General features: G+C 34.2%; 1 long non-coding RNA gene across 1 annotated transcript; it reads right to left on the bottom strand.

Annotated features, from left to right (window-relative positions):
• Window positions 1-9,769: 9,769 nt before the first annotated feature.
• Window positions 9,770-18,394, bottom strand: LOC119070782. Its single transcript, XR_005086550.1, has 3 exons — window positions 18,384-18,394; window positions 12,857-12,867; window positions 9,770-9,864 (listed from the first exon to the last, which is right to left on the bottom strand). It is a non-coding gene; the product is annotated as an uncharacterized LOC119070782 (long non-coding RNA).
• Between the last annotated feature and the right edge of the window lie 3,933 nt (window positions 18,395-22,327).

Here is a 22,327-nt window from a genome sequence, read left to right as displayed (position 1 = left end):
TTTCGGGCCCTACTATAAAAAAACTGAAATTTGTTCAGTGAGCCCCATTATTATAAAATTTTGGTCTTGATTGAGCCCATCTATTAAAAAATATTGGTTAGGGCCCCTGCTATCACATGTACATGTTCGGGTTTTACGAACTCCAAAATTTGAACTCAGCTTCGCCTTGGATCAACAAAAGTGACAAGGAAATTGGATTTGACCACACGTTTTGTAAATGTCTCTTGCCTATGAGACGCCCTAAAATTGTAATATGGTAAACTCGTTGTCGTATGTAGATGATGACTTCGTCTCGGACTACTCTACAGCTCTGGAAAAATAGCCATCAAATTGTGATATGATTCTTTTCTGCGATGTTGTATGCAGAAGTGCTGCGGTTTTCCGTTACTTCTTAACTTAAAACTTACGACCAGGTTTGGGTGCTACATTTAATATCTAAGACACGACAGTATACCCTTTCATAATTTCGTTTTACATATGCCCAATGTTATTTTGACTAGTTGCCTGCGGCACAGGCCACAAGTCTTTCACTAGTCAAAAAAAATCCAAACAATCCAAAAAATTTTGTCCGTTTGACAAGTGGTTCCTGACGTTTATAATGACCATTGGACCAAGTTCATAGATCATCTTCAAGGCCGTTTGAAATGCCATCCACGTCAAGTGCCATACACGAATCCATCCGAGGGCCATCCATGAATGAATGAACGAAACATTTAACGAAACTTAAGTGAGGTTACGTCTGAAAGTACCGTTATACAAGTGAACTTTTAAACAGATGTTTCAGTGCATAGAAGCTTCGATCAAGTCATAGCACTGCTCCAACAACATCCAACATAACACTGCTTCTAGCAGAAACACTAATTTTTCCAACGTCAAAAAGCCTCTAAATTTTCAAAAATGTATGCGTATACGATTAGATGCGTTGTGTGTTACTATTCACACCAATAAACCATGACTCCGGTCTTTACGAAAGAAATGCATAATTTGCATATGCGTCCGAAAATTTCTTATGTTGCCACTAAATAAGTTAAAGCAGCACCCTGAATAATATTTTGAAGGTAGGAAGTTGTTTTTTAGGTAGGTATAAAGGTATACAACAATCGGGATGGAAGTAAAAAACTTAACCTGATAGGTATACAACGTTTTTCAGTAGATAAATGGAAGCTGTACTGAATAATCACATACAGTTGTAACAAGTTGGGACGCTGTACCTAGCTGTGCCTAATTGAAAGTAAATAAAGTAATAAATTCCAATTCCAAAAAGAGATACCTGAAGGTGCATCGATTGAAGTGTGTGTAAAATTTCAGAAAAAAATTATTGAAATTCGATAAAATTGACTCAGGTCCAAGTGCTAAGAGGATGACGTGTAATGTTATGCTAAAGAGCTTCAATAATTTATGACTTGATGAATTTCTCCGAGTCGTTTCTATTGTTAAGAACGATAGAATGATTCAAATGCAACGTCTTATTAACTTAAATTGCCCTCGAAGTTTGTCCTGTGTCACTATGGTTGGTCAGTCCCTACGCCAGGTCTATTAAATTATTTAAAAAAGGAAGAGATTGACGATGATATTGTACACCTGCATAAAGTGTTGATTTAAAACAGATCAGTTACAAACATACCGTAGGAATTGTTCCAAAAAAACCGTGATAGGTGTAGGTGACGCAAATCAATGTGTCTTTACTTGCAAAATAACAGATACCGCTAATGGTGTCCGAACTCAAAATTTAAAAAACTCAACATTTTTTTAAAGAAAATCTTCACCCACAAAATTTCGAGGACGATTCTGATGAAATCCGAATCATTGTGGACAGGTGAAAGTTGCTGTAAACATGTTCCTTAGTCCCTATTTTTTTTTTGTAGTAGTGGACTTGTGTCACGCTCGCTGGCTAACGTACGGGCATGATCCATTTGCTTACTCTACCGCGTTAATTACATCTTATATATCGTATAGCCAAAAAACCAACGTCAGTCAGTCAGACATAAAAAATTGATAATTTTCATTTTATCCTATCTCCACTTACAAGACAAATACACATCATTTATTAATGAAAATAATTTTCGTTTTTTATGTTTTAAAATTTTCATTTCGTTGTTTTTCACGATAAATTTAGTGCAATTGAATGGTCGGGAGTGGTGCTTTATATTTCCCGAACATTTCGCAACATTTTCATCAAAAGAAAATGATTGTTTTAAATGTTCGTTAAGTTAAAACGTTGCATAGTTTATAGTGATGTAACGGTTACAGTAACACAATGTAAATTTTACTTCTTGTTATTCCTTTCATAACACAATAAATTCATGTTACTAATTACCGCACAGAAAAACAATGGTCAACATCGATATGAATTCGTTTGCGAGATGTTTAAGTAAACAAATTATCACGTCTGAGCATAATTATACGACCAGTAAATCGGAAATGTGTAAACATACCGGAAAATTTAAATTTTTATTGAAGCTTGCGGTAAACATCGTAAACAATGATCTCGAATTTCGATCGCATTTTAGGTATGGCCCACTCAATGGAGAGAGAAAAAAAAAACGCCAAACGCTTTTTTTTCATAGTCTACCGCACAATGATGTTTTGATTTTTCAGCAAATTAAAATAAACAAGAAAATCAATTAAATTTTCGATAAATTTTCGATATTGAAAATCGGATAATTAAATCTCCACTCTTCGTTTCATGCTCGCATGCATAATATAATATGCGGTGCACAAAAGGACCATTCTTGCATATCAAGTTTTCGAAGGATATTACGTTGCTATTATGGATTTTCGTACACCGTCACAATCATTATTCCGTAGAAATCCAACACTTAATCACGTATTCATCTCAGGACGCGGATGGTTGAAATCACAATTTTTCTCTCCATGCTACATTGTGGCCTGACACTAATATCGGCTTAAATTAAATAGAATCGCAAATGTCGTTGGATGTATACGGTATTATGGATATGTACGTTGTTATCAAGAGAAAATTAAATTAAATTATAATGACTTTTAGAGTCGTGTCTGCACTCCAAGAAATTTCCGGTGGAGTAGTCGCTGGTGCACCTTTTTTAATTATATGTTGGTCAAATAGTGGTATTGTTCAGTCTTTTGATGGCCAGAGAAGGGTATTGTTCAGTCTCTACCATTTATTAACAGCAAGCACGCATAGAATAAATGAATCTGCTACTTTTTTTGTTCAAAGTGGTTGAAGTATGAAGTAAACGTTTTCACATTAATTTGAACTTAGATCTTGTGATAAAAGAAAGCGCCAGTCAAAGCTCATCGTTGGCTTTTAACAGCGTGTCGCATCTTAAATGATAGAGAATTTGCAGTCCTCCATTAACAGTGCTAGACATTAACATTATTGTAGGAATAATTAGTGTCCTTATTCTTTCCGCGATAGGATACGAGATATTGTGGTTGTTACCAAGCCAGCCTGATTGAGCATTTCAGGTTTCAGGTCGCATTCAGATCGAACCCAAAACATCAAAGCCTGAACCCGATCCAGGTCGACCTGACCTGTTCCGATCCTTAAAAATACCACACCTCTATGAAGTAGGTCAAAAAAAGTCTAGCGAATTATTAATAATTTGAAATTTTCATAATATTTCTTCACCAGACCATTGTATTCTTATATAACGAAAGGTATAGCAAAACTAACGAAGTACAAAATTTGGCATCAAACACTAAGCGATACTTGAAACCAAAGAAATAACTGATCTAAATCTTACTACAGCGTTACGCTTTTATAAAAGGTCAATCTCATAGTCTCTTAATGATGGCCGTTAAAAAAGAACAGAAACATTCGATCATAATTTCGATTCAGGTCACACAATTGGAACAACAAAACAGTCACCTTGCTTCATAATGCTGTAAATTTGGTCCGATGCATGTCCTCAACGTAAACAAATAAATCGGTCCACTTCTAATGTCATAAATTTAACGATAATTGCTAATTGTCTAACCTCTAAACTTGACAATGCCCACAACGTAATATAATGTGTTACCACACATTCATTAACACTAATAAGTTCATGTCCAAATAGCTTGCAAAAACAAACATGAAATAATTATAAGTTCTTACGTGTTATTATACACGGCCCGTGTGTATGTATCAATATTTAAAAATTGTTCGCCAAGAGCGCCGAAATAATAACATTTTGAATACTAAAGCAGGGACATTAAAAAAAAACTGGAAAACCCATCAAAATTTCTCAAAAAGTTCATAAAATTTATTGTTAAGCCATGTTAAATAAGCGAAAGCGATGAAACGAGGAAATGGGGTTTTTGTTTTGGAAACACAATTTATGCACACCGCCATTCAATTTAATAGCGCACCAAAAATTGCATATTATGTTATTCAACACAATTTAGCCGTTAACCTTATACGAATAACCTTATTATAAACAATGCCAATTATTTAAAGTTTTTAATAATAAACCCCAATGGAAAACTCTAACAAGTTATTGCACTTCATAGACATTTTTGGCCATGCATAAAAGCTGTTTCAAATCTTTTCGAAAATTTTCTTGTGCTCATTTTGTCATTTTCTTGAAAACATCGAAAACTTTCATTTTAATTGTCGAATTCTACAATGACCATATTAGAATGAAGGAAGATAACGATTCCTTTTGTGGCAGTCGCACATTGGTTGTGTCGCAGGTTCCTCATAACAGCTATTTTTACCTTACTAAACAGCTTCAGCAAATTCCAAGCCTAAATCACGGCTCGTCTGGTAATACCAGATTACATTGTATGCTGCGAAAGTAATTCATTGCATGATGTAACGATTTTGAATGATATAAAAGCAAACTCGGATATGTTTTTTTTCTGAGCTAAAAGCTTCGGTAACTGTCTTTTTGAAAAGTATTGAGTTTGTATATCCGAGCCGGTGGCGACCCGATCCTGAATTATGACCTTTTTCATATATCGACGGGCTAGCGGCCCAGGATGGTGACATTGTGACCAACGGATGTGTGTTTTTATAACGCTCAGTGTCACTATGCCACTACTTCATCTACTTTCCAAAAGTTTTAAATGTATGCCTCTTGCCGACTATGCTTAGTTTCCTGTTACCAAAAAAAGTACTCCGTGTGAGAGACAAAATTGAATTTTTTTCAATTTTTCCTTTATTTATTTGACAGCTTGCTCTCTCACGGGTCTCTCACGGAGTAATTTTTGTTGAGTGTAAACCATACTTAAGACTCTTAGACAGGAACCGGATAAAATAACGTAAATTATGTAGTCCAAATTTGCCCCCTAATTTATACGCCTTAGAGGTTGTCGTCTGGTGCCTTGATATAGGTCATTAGTTTGATGTTGCTTTTACTGATCCAGTTTTGTGAAATACTTACTTAAATGACAAGGAATAAAACGTATTTATCCCGAGTTTTGTAATGGATTTTGTTGTCTTGCAGCCAGAAAACGACTTATTTTAAACAAAAGCCAGTTTTCGCATTTCAACAAAATACCATACTGCTTTTGTTTTTGTTTCGACGTGTGGGATATGTTCCTCGCCTTCGGCTCGAAATACCTTGCCACACCTATCAACAAAAAACAATTCCGTTGTTTTCCCTAGTGTTGTAATAAGCCATTTTCGACCCTGGGGAACTCAAAAGCATGTAAAACTTTATGTGATCACAGTCCAATCGATATGACTGGGCACGAAAGAAACAGAGTTACTTGCGTCACATATGTCCTTTGCGAATCTGATGCCGAATTCTAAATAAATGACTTTAACAATGTAAAAAAGTCTGTCTGGAAAAGTTTTTCATTTAACAACTCTTTGCAGTGTCAGTTGAAGTCGACACATATACAACTTTTTCAAGATGAAAATTGAAGTGAATAAAGTCTGCTTTATTTTCCGCAAAAATTCTTATTTTGTTCTTCTAATTGAGATGTTTACACATTGGAAGACATTGGGAGTAAGAGAAACTTTTGAAGTGTTCCACAAAGTATTTGATCGGCAGTTTGACTAAAATATTTACGAAACGATATAACCCTCATTTCAACAACCAAAAACTAATGTTCGTCCCTAAATCGTTGCTTTATTTCTTGAAAAGGAGTTCCTGATGGCATCAGCGTGTCCCGTCAGTGCCTCAGGCAAATGGATTTTTTTTGGGGGGGAAATAAAAAAAAACTTTTTCATGTGCATGAAATCGTCCAGTTTTTTTTTCTTCTTACATTTCGTTCAAGTTTTACTTCAACTACGCTAATATTACAGTCATGCATTGCACAATATAGGACAAGTATATTTTCCACAGACATTTTATGTTGTACAGTTACGTTGGATGGTAAATGTATAAAATCGTCCTGATTGTACTCGTAATGAAATATGAACAATTCTCCACTGACCTTTTTCTGGTTTTTGCAATAATTTATTGTGTTTTTTCATCGTGAAGGCACTCCAATTTGTTGGGGGAAAAGATGGACTCTCAACGTAAGTGTCTTGCAGATACATATATATGTGTACGTTGGTGGGTGTTTATTAAACGATATTATTAAATAATAAATAATTTTTGATCGTTAAGCTAGTGAATAAATGTTTCTTTCAAAATCGATAGCGTTGCATGTGGCTAAATTTCGCGAAAGTGTGGAAGTGAGGAAATATCCATAAATCTTGTCGTCAACTCTTCAGCAAGAAGGGGGTTCAATGTATGTGGCGAACAAATGTTAAAAGTACGGACAGATTATCCAAACACAGTCAAAAAATAATTTTAGCAAAAATGTAAAGCGAGACCGATGAGTCTTTTCACATCCTGCTATTAGTCAGATAGATTTTATTCTGTGTTTTCATTCGAATTTGTTATATTTATGCTCAGAATTGTTCATTACTCGCCTTGCTATTTAAAAAAAAGCCCTTGCAGTCTGTTTTTCTACAATAGAACGAGATCCCGTGAGTACATGTCAGTCCCCCATAAAGCCATTCTTTCGCACCTACTATACGTGCATGAACATTTGTTTCACGCCTTGGTCTCGAAGAACCTAAGTAAGACTAGTATAATCCCTGCAGTTACACAGTGTAGAAAATCCGTATTTGTGTAAATTGAAGCTATGGTGAATAAATTGGTGTCAATTGAAGAATTTAATTTTAATTTGAAGATACAATTTTCGCCAGAATTATCAAATTTTCGAACTTTCTACTTGTACAGTCGGCGACTTTGAAAGAGGTGACGTATTTCGTTTCAGCTGATCCACTCATACAAACAATGGTTTTAAGTCTTTAAACAGCTTTATCAGTACCACTCGCATACGTGTACATTGCTCAATCGCACAAACAGATATGCTGCTAAGAGTGGATCAGGCGAAAAACAGCTGAAGTAGAATGTGTCACTCATTTGAAAGTCTCGTACTGTACTACAGGTCATTCAAAAAGGTTTTGTTATTTCCAACTGCCAATTATTTTTTTTTGATTCTATTCCACTGCCTGTGATATTATATCCTAACCTTCGCCTTCGATTGTACTGTTGTGTTTGCATTCAGTGAATGGGATTTTGAAGTCAAAACAAAAGAATGGTTAAACATCTTTTGATAATTTCATCAGTCAGGGGACTCACCCATAAGATGGCATATCGTATTCTGACGTTCATGGATCAGACACGAAATCTGTCAATTCAATTGAGTCCGAAAGATACCATGTAAACGGTTAACATTTAAAACATTACGATTCGCATACAGCCGACTTTGAAATAAGTGACGCATTTTGTTTCAGCTGTTTTCCGGCAAACAAGTGTATTTTAAAGTATTTAAACAGTTTTACCGCTAATCACCCTATCAGGAGCGAAATTTCTTACATGCCATGCGTATATCATTCGTGCCCCCTGTTAAAAATTGTGGTAAGGTAGTTATACAGCGGGCTCGAATATTATACGTGCGAGACGTATTTCGCTTTGACAGAGATTTAAAAATATGAATTTTATTGAATTTACCTACGATTTACACCATATTAACCAGTTTATAGTAGTTATTATACATTTTAGCAGTTATTGGTAAAAGATACTTTAAATTAAAAATTGACTTCTTTGGTAGTTGGACCGGGGACCTCTCGATCATGAGCCAACGATCTTTCTAATATTGCAGTGCAGAAGTATTGGTTGACATTTCTTATTGCTGAAGCGTACTTTGAAAGCCATAAACGTGTGTGGCGTATAAGTTACACATAGCACGTTATAACGTAACGCACAATAATAATGATATGTCGTTTTTTAACATAGCTGAATTTAAGTTCATAAAGCACGCGTAATTAGCTTCGACTTGATGGCAATATAGTTGTGGACTTGGATTATCAAAATACTGGATAATCAATTATAGTTAAATTCAACTTAAACAACTTTCTGATATGATTACGAAATGAAATGACTTAATAAAAAATGAAAGTATTTTGACGAGAATTTTTCTAATTTACTATAACTACTACGTGTTAAGAAATATAAATATGACACAAATTCAATGACTAAGATCAACATCCACCATATACGTTTAACATACGTGATGTGCGTTTAACTTTCGTCCCACTCGTAAGTTATTCATATTCCACGTATATCACCACAATACGTAACGCATGAATATTCAAATCTGACAATCGAAATACGTAACTACGCTTTCAACGTGTTCCACGTATAAAAAATATTGCCCATGTATCACATACGTTAATGAAGTATATTCCACCTTCCCGACGAATTTTACACATACCCGGTGTATTGTATGAATTTTCTTTTTCTGGATGTAAGCACTTTTGATTTATGAATATATCAGCTGAAAAACAGCTGAAACAAAATGCGTCACTTCAAAGTCGCCGTCTGTATCTCTATGCTATGGTATGGCTTTCTATCTGAAATTGTTATATTGTGTGCATGCTTGGTACTCCTATTTCCTTCACTGTTTTATTTATGATTTTATTTTAATAAAACTATAGCAGCTTTTCTATCAAACTTCTTACTTCCGACAAAAATAAAATGTAAAATGTCTTGAACAAATTGCACAGCTTACGGAAAGACTAATGAGTAGTAACTGAAATAAATTAGGAGCTTTAAGTGCTCTGAATTATTTTAGACGTTCAAGTGGCTTTTTTTATTGCAAAATGTCGCAATTATTTTAAAAAAACAATTGTCCGCGTACCAGTTACTGAACAATTTATTGCATTTATTTATTCACGTGCATGCAGTTGCTCAATTAGATAGTCCTTAATCGAACCTAATATGTAACGACTAAATATTGTCCTGCATAATATCCAATTCAACAATTCTTTTAAAACCCATACGACGAGTGTATGGACAGAATGCATTTCATGTAAAAAGCATTAATACTCTTACCGCACAACAACTTCGTTAAAACTTTACCATATCTATGTGAATAATAAAATTACCGCATAATGGAAATGGAATTTAATATTGTTTACATAAATGCACAAGAAAACTCACTCTCTTCGTTGTGTGCAATGTTTTTCCTCTTTTTCTAGTTCCCAAAAATTCTTCGACGAATTCGCTTTTTTATTTGGCTCTTTTTTTTGGGGTAGAGAAGCCACAAAATGTATTTGTATTCGATTTGAACTTTGAATACTAGACCTAACCTTTTGGGTGGGTCAGGTATCTTGACTGACTGATTTCCTCAGTCGAATTAAATTTTCTTTGGAAATCCGTTGAAAATCACTCAAGTTTTCGTGTTATACAAATTCTCTCACCTTCTCTCCTATAGAAGCCAACTGTCATTCAGATGTTCCTTCTATCTCGCCACAGGCGTACCAACTTATCATTTCTATGTATTTCATACATTTCAGCATTCGCAATATTTATTTGACAGTTTATCTGTCAAATCGTATGGCAATTTTAATATGGTGTATTTGTCACTCATATTGTGTGCGAGGGGAAAAGACTTGAAAATTACAACGTGACTCTCCATATACTAATGGAGAAATGAATTATAATTTCCAGGCTCTACATCAACTTATAAATAAGAATTGCAATCTCCCCATTTTCGATAGATTTGCAGTGTAAGACCCTGATTTTCAGTCAAAGGGAAATAATACGTATACACCAACGAAAAATTTATTTCAACTCTTTTTAACGGAACGTATACTCATTGCCAAAAACAGTAGTGCACGGTCGTCTTGTAATGCCCCAATTGAATATTATGCAGCTTCAATAAAAACAACACACAAAAATCTATAAAATGGTATTTTTCCATCCAAAAACCATGTGTATAAATGCGGTCTAATGTGCGGAAAGATGAGAACTTGTGTGTTTTGAGACGATTTAAATTGGTCTGAAAAGCGCTGGGAAAATCTTCTGAAGTAAAAATCAATTCCGTACAGCATGACGTCGGTATGCACATATTCTTTTTTTTTCCATTTCTGGTTCGTTGTTGTAACGCGGTTTCAATTGTTTCTTTTGTTTTAAATTTTTGATTGAATTTCGCGAATTTATTTTTCAAATGAAAACGTTAGGTCGAATAAACGAAATTAAGATTTTCCATGTTGTGGTTGTTTTCGTCGTCGTAACGTTTGTGTTGTTGTTACATAATCTCCGATGTTGTTTTCTTTTCGGGTTGGATTTACATTGTAAATTTTACAAGTTAACTTCGAAAGGGAAATTAGTGCTGAGAAAAACACCATTCGTTTTCACTGTTTTCATGCAGCGAAATTTTAATTTATTTGTTGAAAATGTGACCAACAGGGTTGAAGCTCAGAACAAATTTTATTGTTGCCGCTTAGTACATTTGTGACTTTAGGCCCTTTTATTTTTCAAGAAATCGAAGTTTAAGCAACATCAACCTCTGTTATAAAATACTTCAATTGAAATTAGGCAATTCTGTTTTATCACATGGTATCTAATAAATAGTTATTTATGTAACAAGAATCGCATGTCTGGCCAATCTCGGTCTCACCTCGGATTAGCAATCTCACATCAGGTGCAACAATATACCAGCATACGACTCTTGCTTTATGCAATGAAGAAAATCGAATAAATTCCGAAGATAATCGTAGTGTGACGTCAGTAACACATGACATGACACTAGTGTCATAAAACCCCTTGCAAATTCTTTATCGCACTAGTGTGATAAAATACGTTCATATGACATTGCACACAGGCGACGTAAATTACAAATATCCTCACTGAATTGCATCATGGTATCTTAAGATTGAACTAAAAACCAAAGTGTTTCTTTCCCGCCAAGAATCCCTGGTACAATACACAGTAATAATTTCAGTAAAAAGGGTGCGTCTGACAAATAATTGAACAAGCAATCAGATGGTATTGGTAAACTCATTAAACGCATAACATATCTGGATAATCTCTCTTCACACATTCGATAAATGCGACATTAAACTAGGTGTTAAGGATTTATGATTTTTTCATTTACTAAATTAAGTAATTCTAATTTATGCGCTGAATACTGTTAGTGGTTGTGTGCGCTGTATATCAGATACTGGTGTTCATTTGTATAATCTAATGTTCTCTTCGACTCCATTCAACTAATAAATGTGTAAAATGTTGTATTACTCGGAGATATATAAAATGCCGCAAATACCACACGTGATCTTGGCTTAATGGTTAGAGTGTATATAAATTGATGTCACTTAATGGGCATTCACTTGTATGTTTCGGTGTTGAGTAATAAAATTTTGGGAGTCTTTTTTCTGGATTTCGTTTTTCTCGTCGCTTTTGGATCATTGATTTTATATATTTCATTTGGATACGGGGAGTGTGTGATCGTTTTATTGGTTTCCGTTTTATTTGGAAAGGAAAGTTGAACCTTTTTTTTTCTCTCTACTACTGTCTGTCTATTAATGAATTGTAAAACAATTCGTATCGATTTGATTGGTATTTCAGATTTCTGACAATGGAAGAGTTCTGTTCTTGTTTCATTCATCATTACGAAACCCTTTATATCCCATCATTCAAAAAGTCTTTCTTTTGTTAACAGTTTACTATTGATGATGCGAGTGCATTTTGTTGCTGGAACATTCCATTCTTGTCGATGGAAAATCGGTTGTCAGTTTCATGAAGTTGGTTTTGTCTGTGACTGCGCGCGATGTTTATTGAAAATGTAAAAATATCGAATTTCAATCCATTTATGTGAGAGTTAAAATTGCGCTGAAATCTTTCAGAAGAGTTGCAAGAACTCATTTAAGAGTAGTTTTTAATTAAGCTGCCATATACAGATTGTTTTGCTTGCATTTTATATAGGTATTGTCAGCGTCGTCGTAGAAAAGATAGGCGGAGAGCACGAATTCATATCATGTTCGAATTCTTGTCATACTTATATCAAATTATTACGTATTTCAGCCAGGGTTTATTTTTCAAAATAAAAAAAAAGATTTTTAAACGTACCGCATTTAAAATTTTTACGTTCTGATTCGTTTCTCTTTATTCCTTCGTTCCACTCGTTATGCATTTCTATGTGTTAAATTTGTGGACCAAACAAATATTTGAATTTTTAAAGTTCCTGAAACTCCTAAAACTGTTAAATTTGAAAATTCTTAAATTGCTGTAAATTCTTTTAAGAAAATTCTGAAAACTCCTGAAAATTCTGAGAGTTCTTAAAAAATCGAATAATAAGCACTGGCTAAGAAACGCAACAGTTGATTTATACGACAACTGACGGCTGAGATAGCCACAAACCTCATAGCGTTAACTGAGCAAATAATGTTTTTTTCCCGGTATCCAAATCCGATTCCTCGATTTTTCCCGGTATCCACTAAAATTAGATCAAATTTCCGGGATTTTCGTTTGATCACTATTACAGTTCATTGACAAGGCTTTTTTCTATTTTTCTACAAAAGATCGCGATTCACTTCCCGTTGTATACTCACCTGTTATCATCTAATCATTTTAATTCCTGATTCCTGTTCGTTTCACACTACTTTCGCTATTTCTACGATTTTCTAGTTTATCCGATTGTCAATCAATTCTCAACTGCCAGTTACAAGAATTGATTATCCGTTTTTTTTTTGGTCATTTCTCAATTTCTGGTCATTTCCTGATTTCTGTTCATTTCCTGATTTCTGGTGATTTCCTGATTTCATGTCATTTCCGGATTTCAGTCCGTTTCCTAATTTCTAGTCATTGCCTAATTTTGGTAATTTGCCGATTTCTGGTCATTTCTTGATTGCTGGTCAATTTCCGATTTCAGGTCATTTCATGATTTCAATCCGTTTCCTGATTTCTATAGTCATTTTTCCATTTCTAGTTATTTTCCTTTTTCTAGTCATTTCCCAACTTTTTTGTCATTTACCGGTTTTTGGTTCTTGTCACATTTCTATCCATTTCCGGATTTCTAGTCATTTCCGGATTTCTAGTCATTTCCGGATCTCTAGTCATTTCCCGAATTCCAGTCATTTTCCCCGCTTCTTTTATTCATTTTCTTTATATCTTCCCGCTGGGCCGGGTATCTGGTTTTTCGACAAAAATGTTTCACAATCTCCTGGATACCAAGGACACACATGGTTTGTTCACAAAAAGTCGCATCGGGTAATGTAATAATTTATATTAAGTTTCAGCCTATGAGTGGCTGATATGCACATACATGTTCTCTCGGTCTATAACTTTTTCACTCTGATAAAATGTTAAATTTTGTGAAATTTTCTTCCATAAGCCGATTTGGTCTAATAACGATACTGTAGGTGCTATGTTGTTCCAGTAAATTTGCCGAAAAGGAAACCAATTTTCTCGCATAAACATTTTGAAGCATCTCACGAGACACATAAACTCGTTTTTGGATTGATTTTCGATTTCATGGTTCCATAGTCTGACCATAACATTACAACACTGTTATCGAAATTATAATAGAACATCAATCATAACCGAAATGAACACAAAAAAAAATCCGAAATATTTTCTACGATAAATTTCAATAAAATACCAAAGTTCGATCATAAATTATCCAAATTACTTGATTCTTGTTGTGAATGATGCCAATTTTAAAATTCGTTTTCCCGTTATGTATTGATCTGCATGAGAACAGAAAGAATTTTAAGTCAATGACTTCTCAAAATTCCGATCTATAAAGCTAAGGAGTACCGCTGTCTATATGAAGAAGAAGCGTACAACTATTTCGGAATTCTTCATCAAACTACATGGTATGTATCATCAAAAGCACGATGAGGACACACGAGATAAACAATCAATTCTATGAATGGTTTAGAGTGAAATAATGGGCGAGTGCATAAATCCAAAAAGTTTTCGGGATTTTCCTTTTCTACTGTTAAGCCTGAACGATGTCAAACCATATATAAGAAATAAGACACACAGTAGCGAAATCAATAAATTTAATTAAAATAAAGTTTTGTGTAAAACAATCTGTTATGCGAAACGATTTACTACAATACTACGAAAAGGGGTTTTTGGTATTGTTGGTTGCACTAATTGGATGATAGAAAACTGCTTTGAATTATTTCATTTCATAAGTTAATGTAAACTAGACAAAACGTTCCGGATTATAGTTTTAACGAAACTTCAATTATGGAACTTTGTAATTTGTACAACACTTGTAAAAGTTCCATGTTCACGAACATTATGGGATATGGTAGCATGCAACATGTTCGATTCCCACTTGACTAACTTGTTAGTATTAGAAGCCAATTTGTATTTGCTGTTGCATTAGCAAAATTAATTTTCAAATATAGCTTATATTGATTTGTCTCCCAAAACTGAAATATATGACGTCATGGAAAACCCACCAGCAGGGCCGGTAATCGTGTCCACGTTTTCACGAATTTTGAATTTTCTCGAATTCTCAAGATTTTTAAAGTTTTCACACTTACCGGACCTATACCCCCTGATTGAATAAAAATTTTACCCGCTCATGCTGAAACTCAACAGAAATTGAAAATAGAAAATATTTGATGCGATCGAGTGGAGTAGATTGTCTCACATTCCAAAGTTAGTGAGTTTCTTTACTTGTGATGTAAATTGTCGTCTTTTAATTATAGTAGCTTACAGCAGAGCCTATGTAAATGAGTAATACATGTGTGCGATGTTTGTGGCGTGTGAGCCGAAGGCGAACCGCCTAATTTCGCACACATGTATTACTCATTCACATAGGCTCTTCTGTACTGTTCTTTAATGTGTAGGCATCCTGTGCGTTAAAATAGCATTACCGTCGTATCATTTATTGTTTTGAAATCATATGGGATTGAAATCTTGGGTTGGTCGTTAAGATGTAAATCCACGTTGCATAAGAGTGTTGTACAAACGCAATTTTCTAAGAAACGCAGACGCTGCATAATACTTTGAAAAGAGACCTAATCGACCGAATTGAACCACAGATATTTATTCTAGAAGAGCTCGATTAAGAGCTTGGTCAAGTTTCTTTATGAATAAAATCGATTTTCAATGGTTCAGACAGCTATTGTTTCAGAAAAATATTCTCACAACACCTCCCTATGGTGAATGCAAACCAAAGTGTTCAAGTTTCCGTAGCTTCCACTTATACAAACATAGCTAGCTGGCAACTGGCAAACTTAGATGCACATTCGATTGACATTAACTGTATTTACAGTGACGCAGATTTGCATGTCTCTACTATATTTCCTTCATAATTGAGTGTAGTAAGAGAAACAGTTAGTATCATGGAACAATTTTGCGAATTAAATGATCAATCTATTTCAACGGACCAGTGCATCGTGAAATAAATCTATTACTTCCTTTGTTCAAAATAAAAATTCTTTTGATCTTGTACCACTGTGTATTTCATTAGACATTTGTCAGAGCTGATCGTTCATTTTTGTCATCGTAGTCTTTAACGTTTTATTAGATGTTTTTAATATACGCAAGTAATCTTTCTGATATAAACGCCTCAACGACGAATGAACGTTTTACTAAGAAAATAATGAACTGGAAACTACCCACAACATGACCTTTAGCAGACCACAAGAACGATAAAAAACAACATCAAAAGAGCAGGAGGCACGAATTGGCAACAAATGGCAATGGATAGTTTGGAGAGTAACGAGCTAGTGGGAAGGTTACATTCAGGAGTGAATACAAGCAGGTGACAGGAACAAGACGAAAAAGAAAAAGAAAAAGAAGAAAGGAAAGTGAAGAAAAAGTCGAAGAAGAAAAAGAAGAAGAAGAAGAAGAAGAAGAAAAAGGAGAAAATGAAGAAGAAGAAGAAGAAAAAGGAGAAAATGAAGAAGAAGAAAAAGAAAAAGAAGAAAGTCAAGAATAAGAAGAAAGAGAAGAAGAAGAAGAAAGAGAAGAAGAAGAAGAAGAAAGAGAAGAATAAGAAGTAATTCTTCTCGGGGAAATCATATTCAAACTGTTACCCAAAGTTTAGTCTAAATATCTGTTCCATTTCTAAATCGTTCTTTCTACTGTCGTCATCGTTAAATAAATCATAGCGAATGTTGGCAAAATGCATTAATAACAAGTGTACAAATATGCAAGTATTCTGAAACTAAAAATCCCTATCAACCTGAAAACCTTAAGTTTCATTTTTCTTTTCTGCAAAATCCTTATGCATAGTTCATTGTAAAAAATGATCCGAAAACACGGCATTATATCGTAAAATGTACAAAGGTACACAAAACTTTCACCCGAAAAAATCATTCTTGACTTTGATTTCAAAAATTTAAATGCGCACCCGATAAGGTACCGATCTAACCCAATGCATTTTCTCGAAAATTTTAACTCTTTTCGGTGCATGTTTCTCCATGTTTGACAATGATTTATGGTATATATGCAAATTCCATTCATATGACTTGGAGGGCTATACATGAAACATAAGCTGTTCGTTCGTTATGCTTACGGGGTTGTATGCAAGCAACACACCCTCTCTTCTCCCCGACCCCACATGAAAGGTAACTAAACCATCCTTTATACATTTTAGAACTTTTATATGTTCGTACAGCACCGTATGCAATTTCATAAGATTTGAATAAAATATTGGAATGTTCTGTGTTAATGGACTCTTTGCTCGACTCGTGCAACAAAGACATATAATTCGCATTGAATGTAATGCAGCTCTGCGACATTCTTAAATGCCGTACAGCACCTTTAAAACAAATTAGTCAGCAAATTTATTATATTCCCTAATTTTTGTCGACTTTTTGGCTCATATAAATGGATGTAGTTTCAGCACTTTACAACCCCTCTATAACCCAAAGTTGGTATCATTTACTTTTAACACTACTAACACACATATTATGCATTGTAGTGCAAACATTTCTTTTTTCATTTGAAAACGAATATTTTGCTGCAGCATTTTGTTAATTCGAATGATAAATTCTTGTTATACCTTAACTTGGTTAAAAGGTTGGCGTACCTCTAAAGTGCTGTAGTATTGTATGACGTGTATTGCATATGGTATTAAAACAATGCCTAGAAAAGTACAAAATGCTCACATGCGGATATGGATATAGATAGGCAGAGCGTACACCGTTATAGTATACACACACATATTTGGTAGTTTAATTTAAAAATAACCGAAAACCTATATTATCATTTTCGTGTGTACAATACGAGTGTTGGTGAAACGAAACTTGTGAATTCATGATACGTTGTAGGACGAAAACATCTGCAAAAATAAATCATAAACAAATGTTACAATAAGAAAAATTTTCCGCTACTCCGTGTAGGTTGTGAAAATGCAACTTTTCAAGATGACTCTCGGTGGTTTAAGACATCGTTAAAATCAAAAACTTTTGTAGATTACTGCTTAGAGTGGCGGGCATTTTATTTTCGCAGAGAAATTCATTTCACTATTTATCTGTGTAAAGCTGTTGTATATTCATTAACCGAAGTGCTTTACCAATTATACACCGTCGGCGCATATATGCGCACATTTTCATTTAAATACGTAGTTATTCTGTCCATGATAAACATCTTTAATTGCTCGAGGTTTTGTATTTATTGCTGCAAAAATATTTGCGTGGTTGTATTTTTGCATACGTGATGTGCAGTACTGTGGTGAATTCGAAATGCTATCCGATTTTATTGGCTTCAAAACAAGATCTATTTAGCGTTCTATTGAGACAGCGAGTTCTCAGAGCCATATATCGCGTGCAATTCAATGTTTAAGGTCGTTTTGGATTCCGTTAGCGATTTGGATGGATTAAAATCGGGTAACACTACCGAATAAGAGCCCCTATGTAACGTGTTTGTATCAACCAATGTGTGATTTAATACGTTCAACTGGAAAATGGAAAACGGCTTCTCCGACTGGAAAAGCGGTTATGAAAAAACTAAGAGTCAAACATCTACCCAACGAGACAACTTTCTTCGAAATTACTTTTTTCCCTTGAAAGCCTCATTAAATACCAACATTTTGTGGAACAAATTTGTCTCTTCAACTTTTTCTCTTGTGCAACAAAATGACGTCAATATAGGGATTTTTCCAAAAAATGACACGTAAAATTCCTGAACTTTGAGTTTCTTAATTTTCCAGGTCACTTTTTGGGAAAATCCCTATATCGACGTCATTTTGTTTCGCATGAAAACAAGTTTCCGCGAAATGTGGTTATTGAATCAGGCTTCCAAGGAAAAAATCGAAGAAAGTTGTTATACGTTCGGTAGATAACTAGTTCGGTAACTCTTTCATAAAAACCACTTTTCCGACTGGAAAAGCGAACTTTCCATTTTCCAGAAAAGAACTTAGTTTCACAGTTTCTCATGCTCTCACCCTATCACTCGGTGGCATAAATAACTATTGTCTAACACGTCACCGAATGGAAATTTTGACCAATCACACAAGATGAAGAAAAATTCCACAAAACTTAAAGCAAGTGATACGACTTGTTTTGACACAAGGGGCTGGACTATCATTTTCATCGATTTTTTGCAATTTTTTTTAAACTTAGCTCTTTGAACTGTAAAATGTTAAATTTTAACTGTTTCCACATCTCAAATGTATTGAACACAACCGAACTTATTTCTACGCCTTCGACATCATAATATCATCTGTCATATTAAAAATTAGTGTTCATTCAGTGCATGTCGTAGAAAGTTTGGACACAATCTTTGAAACGGGTAGAGATGAATTCGTTATATAAATAAAATACTTTCAAACACAAAAACGTGTTTTGAACAAGACTACAGGAAATCAAAATCCTTCACCTTTCCACGAATTTATTTTTATTTACACTTTGAATGAACGATCACAAGTTGCAGAAGTTGCTTTTCAGCTCTGATTCTTACCATAGTCATCTGCTAATGACAAGGATGACAAGATAAAGCGATGGTTTCTGGCTTGTGGTCTCTTATACAGCAAAATCTATGATAAAAATAATGAAGTGACAGATTTACTGTCAAACTCCACACAAATCTATAGTTTCAGACTCTATTGTCGTCATTTCTAAAGCAAAACAGCAAAAAAGAACATCTCAATCTACTACTTCATAAAACTCGGCTGTGCTGCAACCAATTTTTTAAACTGAACTCATTCTAATTCTCCGTAATAAAAAACCGCAAACAAAACCAATAACCACGTAGTGAATGCGACAGAAATTATTTCTGCGAATATTTTCATATGAATAATTTACCCAACATTACTCGATGCATAACATCGCTCTGGCTAAAAATTGATGATTGCTCATGAAATTGTCGGCCTATTTCTTTACATCAAGTTCAAAAAAACATTTCGGTTGCTTTCACAAAATAAGTTATTTAAAGTAACGAATTAGTGTATTAAAACAAAACAAAAAAAAAATTATAAAAATACACGAGACCATAGAAATGCTGGTCAAAGTCTTCCTACTACATGCTCGTTTATTTATTTTTTTCCACACACAACATTTCTCGACGGTTATTTTCTTTATTATGCTCATAAACACTAAGATTTTCCTCGTTCATACATAGTACGAGTCGTTTAAGATCCCTCTTCAATTAACTATATCTTTCATATATCCCCACAATACACCTCATTCAAACCTCACACATTTATAGGATGGTATATAACAAAAACCGGAAAATCCATATATCTAATCTTATGAGCATCACATAAATGAAACATAAAAATTTTTCTAAATCAGCGCTACAATAAAAAATGTAATATTAAAATGTAGATCAACTCAAAATAACACACATACACCGAAAACGTGAACCAAGACGTCACTATAATAATAACTTTATTTTCCTCATTTCATATATATGTTTTATGATAACCATATGCGATGTCCATACGATTATGTTTATTTATTTATTTTTTTGACGCGCGCTCATATTCGGCGATTTTTTTTTGTCTTGTTGGTTGTGTAGATGGGGACTTTAAATTAATACGCTAGATGAGGTTCGGATAGTCGTGCGTATTTGTATTTAATTATCCGAATTAATAGAATTGATATTGTCCAGTGAAATGGAAGCAGTTGATAGTCGTCGGGAAAACAATAGGTTCTATTATTTCCGTCGGTTAGGTTGGAGGGAGATCGAACAGGGAAAATGTGTTTCAGGCCAGACATGTCATGTATCTGGTATAATAAATAAATGGACGCGCGAGGAGCTGGGGTAAAATTTTGAATTTTGGGTGCATGTTACTCAACCCCTTATTGTTTACTGGCAAGTATAGCCTATTTTAGGACTTAGATGCCACAAAATTATTAAAAATTCTCAAAATTATTAAAAATTTTGTAAGATGCTTTAAACTATTCATAATTCTTTAACCTGTCACAGCCGACAAGCACATTAATAGATTTACTATCTGATCTATTACTTCATTTGATCTAACATTTTCAGAAATTGATTTCAGAAATCTTTTACTTCATAAGAACATGCTTTTTGCTATACCTATAAGACCTCGTTAGTCAGAGCTTCTCGTTTATTATTGCTGTTGCTGTCCGATAACAGATGACAGCCGTCTGTAACAGGATAAAAATGTTTGCATTACCTCGCTCGTAAGATAAAATAGCATACTGCACACGGGAAAGTGATTGATGTTCCCAGTTGTTACATTTCCCAGTTTTTTGAGAGCTTCAAAAGTCATCGATGTTCCCAGTCAATTAAGTGCTTCTCAGTCCATGATATTTTGGCGCAAAAGAGTTTGCTAATGGATTTTCAAATTTTGCGCCAAAATATCATAACCTGAAACCACTTTATTGACTGGAAACGTCGACCACTTTTAAAACTCTAAAAAAATCTGAAATATGTTCAGAACTAAAAAAAACCCTATATCACGAGGTTCTGAAAGAACAGGTTGACACCCACGAAGGCGGGTGACAGCGCAATTGATAAACGCAAAGTATATAAACAGTACAAAATTTGGAATTTTGTTTTTGGTAAATGGCCTTTCTCATATGAACTTCGTAGCCGCTGACGCAAACCGTAAACTGGAAACTGGAAAAACTTAATTGACTGGGATCATTGATGACTTTTGAAGCTCTTAAAAAACTGTCAATTGTGTGTGTTTTTTTAGAATGAACCGACTGTAGTTATTGTGTAAAATTTTCAGAATTTTCAAGAAATTATTCTCTAAAAAAATTCTCTCCTTCTGAAAATTCAAGAAAAATCGGACTTGACAAAAACACAAAATTTTCCCAGAGGTTGACAGTTTCGCAAAGATTCAGACAATTCTCGCAATCACCGACCTCATATTCTGCTTATGGCCACAGAAATAACCTATATTTTAAGAAATAATTATTGATTTTACAGCAATTACATTACCAATTTATATTTGAAGGACATCCTGGAGTGATGAGCTTTTCCCTTGTATTTATTTAATGCAATTTCCTTACCGCACCACCAAAATTTTAAACTAATCAGCCGATGTATGACGCAATATTCGGCTATAATAGGCTGGCAGTACATTTAAATATATGCATGTGTACATATCTGTATAGATGCTTGTTGAGGATAGGCAATACTGTTTATTTAACTACATTATTAAGTCCTTGATTCAAACTTTGAAGCTGGTTTTATCAAGATTTAATGTAATATTGTCACATGTTTGAATATAACTTCAACATCAAAATGATGTCGTAGTGCACCTAATGGATATAGCATAACAAATCTTTGGAATTAATGCAGGACACATAGTTCTAACCGAATACAAACAAATATTATTTATGACCAGTGACGGATTGAGGCATGTGAACAATATTGAGAAAATATTTTTCGTTTTATCACAAGCTTCAGCTCAAATTTCTTTGTAACAAAAAATTATGGAGAAACGGAAATCCTTCTACATTGAAGGATTTCTTTAATAAAAAACCTTTCCTCAAGTCATAGCTTGACTACAATTCCTATTAAAAAATTAGTACTTTAAGAGTTACAATTTCAGGTAGTTACAAAGATGGTTAGGAATAGGCTAAATCCGGCACTATTCATTCATAACATCGATAGCATAAAAGTGACGCTCTCGCAACGGAATACCAATCACTACACGCAGTAGTTTATATCAATTTGTC

Source organism: Bradysia coprophila, chromosome II (assembly GCF_014529535.1).
Source record: "Bradysia coprophila strain Holo2 chromosome II, BU_Bcop_v1, whole genome shotgun sequence".
Taxonomy (NCBI): domain Eukaryota; kingdom Metazoa; phylum Arthropoda; class Insecta; order Diptera; family Sciaridae; genus Bradysia; species Bradysia coprophila.
The sequence above is the reverse complement of the archived record's forward strand: the minus strand, read 5'-3'. Positions and strand labels throughout refer to the sequence as shown.